Below are 15,520 nucleotides of genomic sequence, written 5' to 3' on the forward strand. Positions count from 1 at the left end.
TCGTGATCCACCCGCCCGCCTCGGCGTCCCAAAGTGCTAGGATTACCGGCGTGAGCCACCGCACCCGGCCTTCTTGTTTTATACTTAAATTTTACTACAGTTGTAAATGATTTTGAATTGATATGAATGAAAAATGCATTTTCATCCCCATCCAATTGGTTAAACAAAAAAGACATGATTGTCAATATCAAGTGTTGGTGAAAAGGTATTGACAAGGAAGTTCTTATAAACTTTAAAAATTAACTTGACATTACAGTTGAAGTTACTTGTAGCCTGCAAATTGTCAATTGTATTTCAGTAGTTCATCTCACAGCTATTTTGAACACAAGGACTGGGCCAAATGTATTCACTGTAGCCTTATGTGTAATAATAAAAATTTGGAGCAACTCAAATGATCATAATCAGGGACATAAATTAACTCACTTATTAGAAAAAATTTGAATGTCTATTTGCCAAACTCTGTAATAGACATTCATAAATCACTGAACTACATGCAAAAATTCACAACTTCAATAAATACATTTTGTGGTACATTCGTAGACTATCATGCTATAAAATATTTTTATGCATGAACTAGATTAATACATAACAAAGTAATTAGAATTTTGAAAACAATGTTGAGTGAAAAAGTAAGTTACAGAATGTTACATATTATTTGAAATATTAAAGGAACATTTAAAGGCAAACACAACCAATATGGAACCCTATATGGTTTGTGGGTATATTAATATTTAATAAATATATATTATATTTTTGACAAACACATTTTATAATAATAATAACCTTTTGAGAGAAATGAGGGAAAGATACTGGTAAGGATGCATGGGACATATCAATTTTATCTTTAAGATTTTATGTATTCAAAATGTGTCAAAGCAATTACAAAATAATGCTACTATTTACCTAATTTATTTGTTGATGTATTTGTATGTTCTATACATTTGGCTATCATAAGAGGCATATAAAAATGAGAGGGTCATATTCAATCTCTGGGCTGGTAGAGTGGCTTTACACAGTGTCAAGAGGGTGAAGCTCTTTCTATTTAACTTCTCTGCCATTCTCGGATGCCATCTTGTGCCAAGATAAATACTTCAGTTTCCACATCATATTTGAATTCCAACCAGCAGGAGGAAGAAAGGAAAACTGAGGGAATGTTTATTCTTATTAAAAGCACAACCTAGAAAAAACACACCTCCCCTCTATTTGTATCTTATTTGCCAGGACTTAGGCTCATGATTACCCTAGCCATAAAAGATACTGGAAAATGTCTTTACGTGAGTGACCATGCGCCTAATCTAATCATTTTGTTATTATGCAAAAGACAGAGAACAATTATTGGAGGAAAACTACCAATTTCTGCCATAGGTATTTGTAAATGATTAACTGCTGTTTTTTCATTACTTTATGTGATTCTGCTATGTAGAAAATCATACTCTTTGAAAATAAGTACAGGTGGCATCTTCCCGTCCAGTCCTTATATGTGTCTTCCTTTTACTGGTTTTATCAATTGGTTATGATTCAATTACAATGTTCAATAGGAGTAGCAGTGGTGAACAATTTGTCTTTCACCTTTCTTTCACAGCAACACATAAAATTTTACCATTGGCTTCTTTTCAAAGATTGCTCAATCTGTGGAGAATACATCTCAAAAAGATGGGTGAAGAGTATATGCAGAAGACCAGTTGATATGTTATTGCAGAACTCGAGGCAAGAGACAGGGTTTGGACCAGAGAGTGATTAGCAATGTGAACGGACAAAATTGCTTAGATTCCAAAAAAGAAAAAAAAATGATCAGGGAAGAAAGGAGTGCTTGAATTCAAGTTATATTTTGAAGATAGAATCAATAGTATTTGGTGGTAGATTATACTACAATATGTATGTGACGAATATAAGGAGAAAATAAGAATAAACAATGATTCTTTGGCTTCTGGCTTGAGCGTTTGTGTAAGTTGTGATACCGTTATTCAAGGTGGGAAGAACCTGGGAAGAATCAGAAAGTGGGGAGGGATGCAGGAATTAAGAATTGTGTTTTGACCTAGTTATTTAATACATTTGAGATAATTATTAGAAATTAAAATTGAGATGCCCAATCAGCATTTGGAAAATGCAGTCTGGCATTTAGGGGCAAGGTCTTGGTTAGTTACATAAATGTTCAGTTTTCAGTATATAGAAGATATTTAAAGTTATATACCTGGATATATGCATCACTAGAGAGAGCATAGAGACAAGTAAAAAGTCAGAGGACTAAAATACTGGGAACCCCAGAATGTAGAGGTCCAGATATAAATGAAAGACCCAATGTGTGAAAGTAGTACTCACAGAGCTATAGTCAGGAAGGAAAAACAACAACGGAGGCAGTACTCTGAAAGCTTCATCAGAAATGGCAAATACTGCTTAAAGCATAAAATAAAACAAAAACTGAGAGTAGACTTTTGGAATGGGCTTTATGGGGGTTTTCACTACCTTTGTAAGTACGTTTTCAGTAGAATAAAGGAAGTGATAGCTTGATTAGATTGAGTGGAGGAGAAAAGAGAGAGGAGTTGGAAAATGGAGACAATAAATTTTGGATTAGAATGAAACAGAATCAAAGAGAGTTATAGGATGAAGGCAGAGGTTGAGGTTTTCTTTTTTGTTTTAATAAAAGAGAGATTTTCAGTATGTTTCTATCATGATGGGAGTGATCCAGCACAGAAAAATTGATAGGGTAGCTGAGAAAACAGAAAAGACCAAAGTAATAATCTTCAAACGATAAGCAGGAATTAAAATCAATATTTATGGAAGGCTTGGCTTTAGAGAAAGGCAGAACAGTTTCTTTTCTTGCAGCAAGAAAGGCATGATATATGGGCACCAATACAGATTGATAGATTCAGAGATGAGAAAATGAGGACTTTCTCATCTACTTGTCTTGGTTTTTCCAGGGAAATCAGGTCCTCAGCTAAAAGGGAAGAGAAAAAGAATGTTGAGGTGTGAGAAGATAGGGGAGAATATAAAATACCCTCCAAAGACTAAGGGAGGGTGAATTGAATGTGGAAATGTGGAAGGATTACTGGACAGCCCTGGGGAATCACTTGGGTTTATGGTCATAAATATAAAAAAAGACAATGGATGGTTAAAGTTTTCCTTGGGTAGTTTCTGCTACTCCCATACAGGTATAGAACCGACTGAGTAAGAATTAATCAGGAATGAATTATTCTGATAATCAGTCAGAAGTAGAGAAGGTCAAAGGAGTAAGCGACGTATGCAAGAGAATAACTATTTGCAGGAGACAATGTCATGTGTCCCTGACAACATTTTCTCTTTTTTCTCCCTAAAGGTGATCTTTACCTTTTCATTTTTAATAATCATTTCCTTGCTTTTCTCTATAGTGGTATCACCCATGGACCCTTCAACAGGATAATTTAGTTTTCCCTGTTTCTGACATTTATATAAAAAGGATTATATGGTATTTTTTGCTTCCTTAAACTAACATTAAATTTTGGTTTTTCATTTTATTATTATTATTATTATTATTATTATTATTATTATTTTGAGACGGAGTCTCCCTCTGTCGCCCAGGCTGGAGTGCAGAGGCGTGATCTCGGCTCACTGCAACCTCCGCCTCCCGGATTCAAGCAATTCTCCTGCCTCAGCCTCCTGAGTGGCTGGGATTACAGGCACCCGCCACCACGCCCAGCTAATTTTTTGTATTTTTAGTAGAGACGGGGTTTCATCATGTTGGTCAGGCTGGTATCACACTCCTAACCTCGTGGTCCACCCACTTCGGCCTCCCAAAGTGCTGGAATTACAGGCGGGAGCCACTGTGCCCGGCCTAAACTTTGTTTTTTAAAATATTCTTGTTTCCAATAGCTATAGTTTATTTATTACCACTGACATGTAGTAGCATGCAACTAAATGAAAATAACACAATGCATTCTTATACTGATTGATATTTTTTAAAAATAACTTTTTCTAATTTTTCAACAACAATAAAACAGAGTCTACCTATAAAAATTTCATAGCCTTCCAATAAAAGCTCAAAGAATATCACTAGTCCCATAAAAATATAAATACACGCAGAATATTCTGTATATTACAAGTGTAGAATGAATACTTAAATATGTGCTATTTCTTCTTTCCCACCAATGACTGTTTCTAATGGTAATAGTATTTGTTTTCCAAATGTATTTGAAATGACTAGAAAAGAATTTCTGAATACAGTAAGCTGTTTTGGTTAAGTCTCACATCAAAGACCTCACATTATAAGAAATTAGGTCAATGTTTTTAATAGTGTCTGATTAGAAACAACTGACCAAAATTTCCAACATAATAAGATGATGATAAAGGTAACTGAAAGGCCAAGCAAGCTTCTGCCTGATTGCTTGGCACTTTATTTGTGTGAATTCAAATATAGCACTGATTCTGTTTCCTCCCAAAATAAGTGCATTGATTCCATTTCTTCCCAAAATAAGTGCATTTAGTGACAATAAAACTAATGCTACAAGTACATTGCTCGGAAGCACTTGCCTGCTCAGCCAAAATTTTTCTTCTTGAAACTTTCCAGAATGGAGTGATGTAATTTGCAAGTGAAAGCCATGTTATAAACCTAGAAAATTAAATAATATTCACTTTCTAGGAAACACAACATCCTCTTTTACCAGCACACTTTTTCCTTTAAATTCTGGAAAAATATATATGGTGACAGTAGGTGCACTGAAAATTCAGTAGACTTCTTAGGTTGTTATTTTTATTAGCTTTTTTCCTAGTTAGTGGCTGAATTTGGAATTGAGGAGGAAAGTCAAAATTCAAATACATCAATAGAGTCTTCATACCTGAATCATATAGGATGCCTATATTTACTACTAACCAATAGAATGATGATAAAAGTATTAAGAATATAATAATTATAGATTATATAGTAAGATGCTGCCAGGTAGCAGCAATGTGTAATACATGATAAATGTGTCACATATATGATACAATTTAAGCGTCATACAAAATTGGGGGTTGATTTTATCATCCCTAATGAATACAGATTTGGAAATGGAGGTTTATGTACAGTAGCCAGGGCCCAGTGATATTCCAAGGCAGACATAAAGACTCTGAGCTTGTGTGTTTGGTCACATCCTGCACTGCTTTTCTGCACTCTATGATCTAGTGACTTTATGCCCTATCTCCAGGACACATGAAGTCGCTCACTCCTTTAGCATATCCACATGCTGTTCTCACTTCTTTGCAGATTCTTTAGACAGGATTCTTCCTGCCCAGGCTTCAATGCTCACCAGGTCTCATTTCTTCCATAATCTGCCAAAACGAATCTAGCAAATATGATGTCTCCCTTCTCTTTCCCCTCAGCACTTAGTCAGAAGCTTACCACAGAGCTCAGCTCTCCGATTCTTGTTCCTGTGCTAATTCTTTCCTCCCAGCTGGACAATAATGCACTTGACAGAGAAGACGTTTATTGCTCATCACCCTTTGCAGCCCTGGGGATAACACTGGCTATTTAAAATACATTCATCAATTATTAATTATGTTTCAATTTTCAGGCTGTACACTTTGACCGTCTAGGAATATATAGCTTATGGAAGCATGATCCCTACCACAGGAGTTTAGAATCTACTAAAGGAAACTTATTTAACTTAAATAAGTTACATAAATGCCAAGTGGGACACTTTATGATCTGAGATCCCTTCATATGTGTGCATCACATTCTCTGATCTCATATGAACCCTGTGAGGAAGGAGACTTTGCAAAGGAGGAAGGTGAAGCCCAGAGCCCCAAGTCAGAGGAACAGTAAATAGTAGTGTGAGAACTAGAGACTGGGTCCTCTGGCTTTGGGCCCAAGACTTTCAGCTAAAACTGGACACCTGATCAAGAGCCTATAATCTGAGAATGGAGCACTCATTTGTTGAACAATTAACTGCCAGACACAAAGTTACTGGACATACAGTTGTTGTTTCAGTTTGGACTCTCCCAAAAGGAGATCCAGAGACAAGGAATTGGTTGCAGGTAATTTATTTAGAAGGTGACCACAGGAAGCACAAGTGAAAAAGTACAGAAAGTGAGACAGGAAACATTAGAATATCTATAAGGGGGCAAGTGGGGCTTAATTCTGTTGGAGACACACTGAGGAACCCTTGAAGCTTGGAGATGGTGGGTAGCGGGGGACCATATGAACACCACCTCTTATCTGCCATGGGGGAAGGATTGCTGGAGGGGAGGAAGTGTCCTCTTCCAGCTGTTTTTAGTTGCTCTCTGGCAGGGAGGTAGAGAAAAACAGGCACTTGAAGTGGGAAGATGTCAGCCTTCCAGGAAGCTCTACACAGCTGTAGATGAACTCAGAGGTGGGCAGAGGAGATATAAGGCAGGCCATCAGCAATATCTTCTATGGTGATGAATAACACGAACGTGTTTAAACATGAGCTTTGCCTTTTTGGAACTGATACACTCAAATAAGAGGTTTATAGCAAAATGTAATGGGGGCTCAGGGAAGAAAGAGTAATCCAGATGTTGTGTAGTGTTGAAACAGGGCATGAATTTACCATCCTCCACCCTCACTGTCAGGCGTAGCACAGGCAGACACACTGCTTCATAATACCTCTATGAATAATTTAAATGTTTCATGTTCGTTTAACACACACTTGCTTCAGCACCCAAGTATTAATGATTCCAGAAGAGGTAAACATGCTGGCCCACCTTGAGAAGCAACAGTTTATGCTCTGTACGTCCACGTTTTTGGCCACAAACACTATCAACTTAAAAATCACTCATACAAACATCAATACCAGAGAGAGTTTGCAAATAAGTTGGACTGGCTATGAAGCAATCTTGGCAAACAGTCATCTTTCTCTTGTAGGGAAGTTACTGGCCATGTATCTTAGTCTTTGGGAAGTGTGGTGAAGGTTGAAATAGAGATGCACTGGCCAGATTTCTCTTCAAGAAAGGACTTGCAAAGCATCACCCTGTGTGTAGCTGGTGGACAACTCCCAGCTGTCACCTCCTTCAAGAGGAGGAGGGAGGTTGTTTCTGCTATAGAGAGCCACCTTGTTTGGGATCAAGCTCCTATCAGGATAGCCTGCATTATGTGACTTAGCAAAGTGGCGAGGAGTGGTGTGTGTGTAGGCTCAGTCATTTCGGTCCCCATGGGAAAACACTGACAGGCAAAACTCAGTCCAGGCTGCTGAATTTGTTGAGCCTGAGAGCAGTTTGACTTCTTCTGCCCCAGATTGGTTGGTTGGTTTGTTTGTTTTTTTTGAGACGGAGTCTCACTCTGTCACCCAGGCTGGAGGTGCAGTAGTGCGATCTTGGCTCACTGCAATCTCTGCCGCCTGGGTTCAAGCAATTCTCCTGCCTCAGCCTTCTGAGTAGCTGGGATTACAGGCACCTGCCACCACATCCGGCTAATTTTTGTAGGTTTCAGTAGACGGCATTTCACCATCTTGGCCAGGCCGGTCTTGAACTCTTGACCTCATGAATCCACCTGCCTCGGCCTCCCAAAGTGCTGGGATTACAGGCATGAACTACAGCAGCTGGCCCCCAGATTGTTTTTATCTCTCTCCTTCCATAGTTGTTAATTTCTAATAAATAGCTTGTACCCAAACTCTGTAACAGCATCTGCTCTACAGAATACAAACTATACAAGGAAATGGGGGGCTAATTGTGTGCAATTTAATATTTTTTAAAAAACAAAATCAGGCCTGGCATGGTGGCTCACGCCTGTAATCTCAGCACTTTGGGAGGCCGAGGTGGGTGGATCAAGAGGTCAGGAGATGGAGACCATCCTGGGTAACATGGTGAAACCCTGTCTCTATTAAAAATACAAAAAATTTGCCAGGCCTAGTGGCATGCACCCGTAGTCCCAGCTACCCAGGAGCCTGAGGCAGGAGAATCACTTGAATCGGGAGGCGGAGGTTGCAGTGAGCTGAGATCACACCACTGCACTCTAGCCCGGGCAACAGAGCTAGACTCCGTCTCACAAAAAAAAAAAAAAAAAAAAAAAAAAAAATCAAATGACTCATAGAATGTCATAGCTATAAGGAACTTAAGAAATAATCCTAACCCATTGTTTTCATTTAATACAAAACAAAAAAGATCCGAAGAGGTCAGGTGAACTGTCCTAAGTGACAGAAACTTTAAGTTGAATTAGTATTCCATCTCAAGCAGGTCAATAATTTAAATTAATTCCTAAATATGGGTTTTGGCGTACACATAGTTTGAAGGAAGGTGAAAGACAACCAAAAAATTAGAGTTTAATTGTAGAAACACTTGAATTTCTGAGTAATATACTAGTAATAATACTAGTATAGTACTATACTAGTAATAATACTAGTATAGTACTATACTAGTAATAATACTAGTATAGTACTATACTAGTAATAATACTAGTATAGTACTATACTAGTAATAATATACTAGTAATACACTAGTAATAATATACTAGTATTAATACTAGTATAGTACTATACTAGTAATAATAGTATTGTATTATTTGCAGGTGTTGAAACTGGGGCTTAGAGAAGTTAAGTGTTGTTTTGTACCTCGCACAGCTAATACATGGTATTGCCAGGGGTTTAATCCAGTCTTTCAAAAACTAGATGAGAGTTCTTTCATTGTGCCATCCTGTTACCTTAAAAGAGCATGGTGGTCTATCAGGTATAAGTGAGAAAAAATATTGACTGTGAACCTTATATGTGGTAATATTCTTTGGAATAGAATTTTAACTGAGTGTTCTGTAGAATAATTTTCTAAGTATATGATCCATATGAACCACCTGCATAAAGATCCCTGGAAATGGGTTTGGTAAGCCAAGTTGTTATCAAGTGCCCTAGGGTGATTTTAGTGCACACACTTAAGTAGGATAGCTATTGTAGAAATCGATTTATTTAGTGTTACTAAGAGTAAAATCAATTCATATGATGGATTACAGACACATTAATATATGCAAAGCAAAATTGCTTTAGTGAGTATGAGTATCTTAATGAAGTTACTAAAATGTTTGCATAGAATAGAGAGAAAAATTAGAGGGACTAATGTATTAATATATTCATAATTGCAGCAACAAGTCCACACCCTCTCGTTTCCACTTTAGTGCATGGTGACCTGACTTCCAACTGCCAATAACTGATGAGTGTGATGCATCACTCAGGTTGCCTTAGATAACTTTGAGACACACTTTTTACACCAGCCCACAGACTTTTTCCAGCTCTCTAAAGTGGTGGCTAGCTTGATAACCCAACCTGTATTCTCCCTGTTCCTTTCTCCCTCAGTTCTACAATTTCTTTAACTCCCAAACAAACGACTTGCAGGACTTCTCTTAAAACATCCAAGGCATAAACATCTATATAAATGGAATCCATAGACAATACAAAAGTTTAATTTAATTTGTAAAAATGCTTCTTACATTTTACATATATATGCTGTAGTATTTTCTATTAATTTCTTTCTAATCAGTCATCCAGAGACAGACAGTGATAAGTTATCTTCTCTCTGTGTAAAGCATTGTCTTTAGTCAACTAAATTTTTGAGCAAATTTCCTTCTCCATGTTGAAAAACTTTTTTTTAAGTTTATAGATATTTTGTTAAACTCCTATTTTATTGTTCTTTGGTAAGGAGCCATGTCATGAATGTCCATGGTTCTAGTTCACTCTGATATCTGGGAAGAAACTCAACAGATCTGACTCTGTAGACCTGTCAAAACAAAACATTGAAGTGAAATGGAATTTTTAATCAGATTACTTAGATAATTTGCTACTAAAATAATTGAATTCCAGGAAAGATTAAAAAATATGAATATGAGTTGTCTCCTATATTTCCAAAACTGTTCCTCCTGTACATGTCAAAAATGCAAACATACCAAATAGATACTCACATTCACATGAAACATACACACACACACACACAGAATGACAAAGGGTCATATCATCCTGGAAATACAAATAAATAGCATTTTATCGCTGATTAATCCTAAATTTAGGTGATTTGTATGGGCTTTGAATTTGAACTGCAGTACAACAACGTAGCCCAAAATACATGTTGGATTCAATTTGGTAATTCCTTGTCTTGCTAATTAGCAGTAAGATTTAAAATTCCTGTTTAAAAATCAGGCTTTGTAAATGCCTAAGCCTCAATTGTATATGCAAATTCCACACATTTTTATACTGCTTGGAATAACTGCATATGCAAACAGGTAATTTGACAGTTAATGATTCATTTGCACGTGCAAACCCACAATTTAAACATACAGATGCCAATTGGTGCATGTAAATAATATTCCATGTGGACCCTATTTGCCAGGTTTCTTTTTTCTTTTCCCAAAGAAAATGACCCTTTAAATAGTTTTCCTTTTTTCATTTTCAGTACAGAAAATGTATTAATATTTAGGCAGGAAAAATATTTTAAAATTTTAAATATATTTGAAAAAATACTCCTGTTTGCCTGTTTGATATTCATGAAAGCAAAGTTTATTCATTTGGTCCCAAATTTATAGGATATACTGTATATATTCATGTGATGCCTGTGTGCGTTTGATTAGAAATATAAAATTATGACACAGCTGACTTTGTGTTTATCATCTTAACACTTTTCAACCTGAAATAACATAAAAGCTTTTTTCTTCAAAAGACCAATATTTAAAGGGTGTTGATTTATGTAAATCAATAATTTATCAACTTGCTGTCTTTCCTTGCTGCTAGCCAGATGCTTCTCGCTTTGCTCGGCCAGACAATGTCAGCTGCAACACATAATGGCCTCTGCTTCACGTAGAAATAAGAGCATAAATATTTTAAAAATCCTGCTACAGGAAGTAAGGAGGGTTGGGGTGGGGTGAGAGATTTTACTGGTTTATTGTGAGAGTGGAACAAGTCTACATATTTTATGGGTTGGTTTTATCAGAAGTGGAGGCAGGGACGTCTCTTAGCCTGATTTTTATCTCCTAACAAGGCTGACAGACCAAAGTCTTTTCATAGCAATTTGTTGAAGACATCTGGTGAAGCTTTCTAGGGGATGAACACACTGCAGAGTGTTCCTCTGGTATCAGTTGGCATGGCAACCAGTAAAAGACTATTCAACATCAGTAGGTTTCAAAAAGGTTGAGGCCTAGTTGAAAATCCATTTGGGCTCCTACCTGCAAAATTCTTTTGAAAATGCACTAAATCTTTTCTTAGGGCTCTAGAGACTGAACCAATATGTACAACTGTGGCACCTTCAATCTTAAATAATTTTCAAAACATGGGATTAATGATTCCAGTCACTGGAGGTATTACAGAAGATAGGGAATTACTGGCACTGTGTTGGAGAGGATATTAGTAGAAACACGGTTGTTGTTTCTCTTTGTGTCTTATCACACAGGAAACAAAGTGTTACTTTCAAATTTCAAGTTAATAGGATCAAATGAATGAAAGAAAATCTTTACAGGCATTTAAAAAATATATGTATTTGTCCCAAAGGACTAACTATGATTTTCAACGCTGAAAGTGAATAATTTATTTTAAAATATTTGTTACTATAAAGAGTCTTTTCAAAAGATTGCTACTATTTTATGATAGAATATTCTAGTTCCAGGACATTTTTTATGATGTTATTATCTGTTTAAGCATTATGTTTTGCTATCAATAAAGTTATAACTCTTTGAAAGACAAACACTGTGACATTAACACAATTTTTATAAATTATAACTAAACTAATATTAACTTTAACTAAAATGAAAAGTTCTTGTGATATTTCATCCAAATACATGTTGCATTGCATTGCTGATTTACAGTCAGGATCCTAAAATGAAAAGACAAAAAAAGGAAATAACTTTCTAAAAACATATTCTAAAAATTTATAACATGAGAAAAATAAATAACAGCACATGACATCTTTGCCCCGATCATGAGTTAAGATATAAATATTTCATTTAAGCGAAATATTCCATTCAACAGAGGGTAGTCATCAAACTTAATTTTAAATTAAAAATTTACTCAAAATTTAAATGACAATGTTATTCTTCAGTAATTTTCACTGGCTCATGAAACTTGTTTAATGGAGTCCAGCAATAACACCACCAGCATCCCCACAATATTTAGAGCCGATTTGTATCAGTATCAAATGATACCAGTGCTGTTATCCCCCTCACCTCAGAGGCATGTGAGAGTGAATGAGATGGCACAGGATGTCTGTGAGCTGCTTGAAATCATGCCATGAGGCATATCCAAACAGGAATTTATTTGTATTATGGACGAGTAATTCTGGTTATACTTTATTACATTCTATTGCCTCAGAGGCCATAACAATATTGGCAAGTGATGATTCAGCCTACTACAGGGGCCAGGAAGCCAAACAATTTGGGTGCTTTTCCTGGTCCTAATACTGATCTGAGTAAGAGGGAGGCCTTCCCTTCTTGCAGCCTCCTAAATTCTTTCTCAGGAGAATGAGGACAGAAGGCAGCCTTTGCTGTTCCCACAGAATTGTGGTAAAGAGGGTAATTTTGCATGATAGGGTTTTGAAAATTATAGAGTTCTGAATTATAAACTGTTTTTGTTGCTGATAAAGTAAGGAATGAATAGAATTAAAAATATTCAACATAATCAAATAATACCATTAAATTTTGAAGGCATTTAGAAATTCAGTATTTTTATAGCTTCCCAGGAAGCACTAAACAGCAACTTTTCTTTTTGAGTCTGGAAGTTGCAACTTGCTCTTGCTTTCTTTCATTCTCTCCTTTCCTTGAAAATGGACTGGGGACTACTGGCTGTTTTTCTGTGACCATGAAGCAGCTAGAAAGGAAGACCTCTTTGCTCACTCTCCAAATTACATTGATGTGAAGCTCCTTCTTTTACAGTGTACTAGGGCAAATGCCAATATACCGCTTAATAATTGCAGCAATTTATAAAGCATTTATGAAATGCCAGGCACTATGTCAGGAGGTCAATACATATTATTTCATTTATTCATTGTGACCTCCCCCAGAATATATTATTATGCCTTTTTTACAGATGAAAAAAACTGAGGCTGAGACAGGTTAAACAGAATCATTATGAAAAGCCTTAAATCCAGTTCTCTCTTTCCCCAAAGGTGCACATATTTGGACAAATCAGAAAGGCCAGAGAAAGGATTTTTTTCACATTTACTCAAATCAAAAAGTAAACACATCTGTGGATAAGTGAATAATTTACAGGTGAAAGTCATAAGAAGGAATCTATTCTGACTTCCTGCTCTTGGTTCCCAAGCTACCTACACAAAGCAAGTCTTAAAAGCTCCCAGAATTTTAGACTTCTCTTCAGGCATTTATAGATGATGGGTCATTGCTGCTAGAAAGAGTACAAAACTCTCCACCCAGTCTTATATGGCTGTGTGGGGATCAGTGGGCCCCTGCACTTTCACAGCGAGTACTCAAAGCAACAAATACTGACAATAAATGACATACAAAGCTTCTATTCCCCTCTTCTGTTCTATTTCTCATTTGTCAGCCCTTGGTAAATGCCACATCCCCCAACCCTAGAAGATGTATTTGTGTCCAATCTTTTGACACAGGACCTTCAGGTCAGTGGATTGAAGGACAAACAATAGGAAGAAATAGACAATCAGGATGACTAAGAACTAAATTTAAATAGAAAAAAATTAATTTTTAATAAGAACATATGTTGACTACATGGCCCCAGGGAATTGACAGTGGAGCTTTGTGTCTTGTTAAACTTGTTTCAGTCCTTGCTACAAGGATTGAGTCTTTCACCAAAATGGAAAAGTTCCATAAGCCAAGAGGCTTCAGCTAAACATTTTTTTAAAAATTAATTTCCAGAATGCCAGGAACATCCTGCTGCAAAACCACAGGTGTAGCTCACTAGTGAACGTTTGAGTGGGAGATAAATTTATTACACAGCCTAATATCTACTAAGTCACATGATGAGACATAAGAAGTGTTGTTCCATCATGGCTTCAACCACCGTATGCACAGAACAAGCCAGTACTCCAAACTAGAGCTGAAAATGTATCTTGCAACCAAACATGCTGCACTCCTCCCACCATAGTCTCATTCTGGAAAACAACATGATCTACTTCAATATTTAGCAATTTACTACCCATAACATGAATACAGCCCATCTAGCTAAAATACGGAGGGGAGAAAACAGTATCAGCATGGGTCAAGAGCACATCAATAGATCAATAGATCAACTATTAAAAGGTGGAATATTATATTATAATAGTTTCAGCAGGAATCAGGTATCCACACGAAACTAATTGATGACAAGGTCACATAAGGAATATGGCAATTTCCTAGGTTGCCATGTGAATAGGTATGCATTATCCAGTTTGAGAGATTTCAGGGAGACTGGAGGATGGGCACATAATCACGTGGATGCCCACCAGATACATGAAAATACAGAGACAGCATGTATAGTGCTTATTATGTGCATAATGACAGGACATGAGCTTTGGGGGTCTTGAACATTTTCCTGGAGAAGTTTTGGTCTGAGATAGAGATTCAAGAATGGGTAACTTTTACCCAGGGAAGTGGGAAGCACAACCAAGAGGGGCCAGTGTTTCACAAACATGAAAGATGACATGGTAGTGAGACAGTTTGCTCTTGTGGGAACAAAACCATTTTATTGTGAATTTGATGAGATTTTATCATTTCTGAAACAGGCAAAGGTATGTGCTAAAGTACATATTCAAAGAAATATTCTTAGATAATTCTTCATATTGGACTTAATGGAACTATAACAATGAACTCAAGTGGTTGATCTGCAATGAAAATAGAATTGCAGGATAAAGCTTTACACTTACACAAAGCACCCACTATACTGAGAACTAGCTGTGAGATCCTGGGCGACTCGGTTGATGGTCCTACGACTTAGTTTCCCTATTTATAGAAGTATCTCCAAGATCCTGCCCATCTCTCTCAATTTCTACATCTGTGGTGGTGGTGTTGACATTTTTACTGAAGGGAGCTCTTTTGCACAAAATCGGGGCAATGCTCCATTTGTTTTTCAATTAATTATTTCTCAACTAAATAAATAATCATCATTTTAAGTCAGATTACTCTAACTTCGAAGTAACTCTAATAAAGTAATTTGCTGCTTTAGTGGCATTTTAATCTATATTCATGAAAGAAGCTGGGCACCTGAGAATAATTCATTTTCTACTTATTACTTAAGTTCAAAATTTGATAGATTTGACATATTTGCTCCCAAATATGCATGGATTAATTTCCTCTGCCAGTGAAACTACACACACACACACACACACACACACACACACACAAATTGATCAGAAACCTCAATGTTTCTGTCATTAAAATGGGGGAAGACCATAGTGGCCAGAATTTGAAGTTAGATCCTGGATGGACATTAAAATCTAACATCAGGCCAGGCGCGGTGGCTCACGCCTGTAATCCCAGCACTTTGGGAGGCCGAGGCAGGTGGATCATCTGAGCTCAGGAGTTCGAGACCAGCTTGGCCAACATGGTGAAACCCCCGTCTCTACTAAAAATACAAAAAAAAAAAAAAAAAAAAATTAGCCTGGCATGGCACATGCCTGTAGTCGTAGCTACTTGGGAGGTTGAGAC

Source organism: Gorilla gorilla, chromosome 19, assembly GCF_029281585.2.
Source record: "Gorilla gorilla gorilla isolate KB3781 chromosome 19, NHGRI_mGorGor1-v2.1_pri, whole genome shotgun sequence".
Classification (NCBI taxonomy): domain Eukaryota; kingdom Metazoa; phylum Chordata; class Mammalia; order Primates; family Hominidae; genus Gorilla; species Gorilla gorilla.